Source organism: Scyliorhinus canicula, chromosome 15 (assembly GCF_902713615.1).
Source record: "Scyliorhinus canicula chromosome 15, sScyCan1.1, whole genome shotgun sequence".
Lineage (NCBI taxonomy): Eukaryota > Metazoa > Chordata > Chondrichthyes > Carcharhiniformes > Scyliorhinidae > Scyliorhinus > Scyliorhinus canicula.
Window position 1 is genome coordinate 95,180,775 of NC_052160.1, and position 3,093 is coordinate 95,183,867.

The following is a 3,093-nucleotide window of genomic DNA, read 5'->3' on the forward strand; positions in this document are numbered from 1 at the left end:
TCATGCAGGTGAATGCCCAATACCCTAGGAGCAGTTGCCCAATGCATCAGGGCCCAGTTTAATCCTCAAACTCTCCCGCGTGGGTGGCATGACAGCACAAGTGGTTAGCACTGTTGCTTCACAGCTCCAGGGTCCCAGGTTTGGGTCACTGTCTGTGCGGAGTCTGCACGCTCTCTCAGTATCTGCGTGGGTTTCCTCTGGGTGATCTGGTTTCCTCCCACAAGGCCCAAAAGACGTGCTATTAGGTGAATTGGACGTTCTGAATTCTCCCTCAGTTTATCTGAACAGGTGCCGGAGTGTGGCAACTAGGGGCTTTTCACAGTAACTTCATTGCAGTATCAATGTAAGCCTACTTGTGACAATAAAGATTGTTATTATCAGATACCTGCAGATGAGGAGAGAGGAGAGGTGAGATATCTGTATACAGAGGATTATTAGAATGAGAAGTGCTTTGTCAGGAGGAGTGATTCTCTTGCAATAAGAGTAAGTTGAATAAAACTTGAAACAGAGGAGGATAAGGAGTGTGGGGCAGCGTGGCAATGGGAGTAATTTTGAATTATTCTATGACAGAAGCTGGCACAGTATTGAATGGCTTCTGACTGCTGTAGGTTCCGATGGTTCTGAAAGAGGAATGTGACCTTTTGTTGCCAAGGACACGAGTGAGAGTCTGATGCCAAGTTCATGGCGGGTCATGTTTTGTAATAGCTTGTGCCACCTGTTGGTTCAAATTATTAAGTGAAATTTTAAAAATTAGATCCACTTCAGGTGCGCCAACAGCAGAGCTGCAGATAGCAGAGCTCTATACTGTCATTAACCCCCCCCCCACCCTACAATTCCATTTAATTAATCTCTGGGGCAAGTTAGACAGAACAAATAAATGGTTCAAAACTAAAGTGCAGGGAAATTTATTTTAGACTTGACGGGGAAAGTTAGTTTCTCCAAGTTTATCAGTCTGACATTGAAAGCTAAAAGCCTGTCAGGCCACATTCCCCACACTAAAGAGCTGGAGCTGGATTTCTGCATGAGAGAACTTCCAGTCTTCCGAGTAGTTTTCGGGTAACCAAGCTGCTAACACACACAACGGCAAGATTCAAACCGGTGTAAAATAAATAGGATAATCCTGGGTCTAGAATATCACGGATCACAGACTCCATGCTATGTTGGTGTTTGAAGGCTTGGGTCACCTTCCCTCTGAAAGCAGGCCAGGTGGAGATTGGGAATAGTAGACATCTCTTGGGGATTCAATTGCAGGACCTCCCACAGTGATGTTGGGTTTCTGTCCTACACAAAGGGGCACGACGCAGGCACTGATTACCTAAACTAGGAAGTCCTTCTCCCGAAGCTCAGTTGGAAGCCACGGTAGCAGTTGCTACCTGTGTACCCAGCAACAGTAGGGTTGCCAACTGTGATTAAGTGTATTCCTGGAGGTCTCATCCCATGATTTTCACCCACGCTCCAGTCATTCATTGGTCAACACAGCCATCCATGTGATGCTCCACCTTTCTGTGTCAATTGGAAGGCAAATTACCCAATTGGATGATGCTTGACTGTCGGACAAACAGCCCCCCCCCCCCCCCCCACTATTTTCAACACCTTCATACCTGGTAAAGAGAAATGTTCAAAACACATGATGAAAATCAAACATCTTTTTAAATGTCCCAATTACTTTTCCCTCAGGTTTGCTGTGTCCTGGAGATTGATCTTCAATTCCTGGAGACTCCAGACCTATCCTGGAGGGTTGGCGACCCTGGACAGCAGAGTGACAGAAAATAATGAGGAAACAGTCACAGTGTCATCGATGAGTAATACTGGGGGCATTTGAAAATGAAATGAAATGAAAATGAAATGAAAATTGCTTATTGTCACGAGTAGGCTTCAAAGAAGTTACTGTGAAAAGCCCCTAGTCGCCACATTCCGGCGCCTGTCCGGAGAGGCTGGTAAACAAAGAACTTGTTTTGGTTTCCACGTAAGTGCCCTTGAGCTACATCCCTGAGTTTAATTAACCCTGCTGATAACCGCTTCAGATTGACTGCATAGCTGGTTGAGATTAATGCGATATCAAACCTCACAAATTTGCTGAAATGCTTTGATGGGAACTATATCAATGGATGGGTGGGAATGAAGGGGTGTTAACCTGTGGATGGAACATATTTGGATTTATTGAAGGCATTCAATATCGTTCCACTTCTGAGGCTTTTATGAAAGGCTTCATGAAATTAATTGGCAATTAGATTTAAGATTGTTCTGGCCATAAAATCGGTGCGGGAGGGCAGGGGGAAGCTGTGTGGGGTGGGCACCATGATAAATGGACTGTGTCCTGCAGGAGGTGGGGGCACTGACCAGTGGGGATTTCATGGCTCCGTTCACATTCCATAAGTTAGTTTGTCCCGTATTAACAAATTTACCGATAAGGCCAACCCATGTGACTGGAATTGGGGAAATGTGTGGTGTTCACAGAGACATCAGCAGGTCAAATAGTAGCCTAACAATCAATAGAGTGGAAAATCTAAGGTTAAACACAGTCTGGAAACATGAAAGGGGGGGGGGGGGGGGGGGGGTCAACAGATTAAGATTTGGCTAAAATTAGGGATCATTCACCAAAGTATAATTCCACAGGCAGTTGTTTGTTTTGTGTGTTTTGCAGGCAAAGGAAAATCGGCGGGATTCTCCATTCCTTTGACACCGGGGCAGAATTGATGGAGTTCCACGAAAATAAAACTTGCGCCGTACCGGGACCAATTCAGCTACAGTTAAAGGGCTCGCACCGGTGCCCTGTGGAACACAATCAATTCCAATGACTACCTCCCTGCCTGCATCACACTCCGTGATACCGACCTGCCGCATGCAATTTGGCGTGAAACCGGCAGACGCCACGATTTTGGCGTCAAAACCGATTCTCTGCCCAATCGCATTTCCCGATTCTGGCGTCAGTCGGTGGAGAATCCCACCCAATATCTTTCATTCACAGTAATTGATTCTAAGTGACTTTTGAATTCAGCAAAATGGATTGGCGTTTTCGAAATAAGTTTTCTGATGGAGGACAATGTATTTTGGAGAGGGATTGGACAGTTTTTTTTAATGTCACAATTCCTT

At 45.5% G+C, this 3,093-nt stretch overlaps 1 long non-coding RNA gene across 1 annotated transcript; it reads left to right on the top strand.

Moving 5' to 3' along the window:
* Window positions 1–1,695: 1,695 nt before the first annotated feature.
* Window positions 1,696–2,708, top strand: LOC119978740. Its single transcript, XR_005463559.1, has 2 exons — window positions 1,696–1,966; window positions 2,645–2,708. It is a non-coding gene; the product is annotated as an uncharacterized LOC119978740 (long non-coding RNA).
* Window positions 2,709–3,093: the final 385 nt, after the last annotated feature.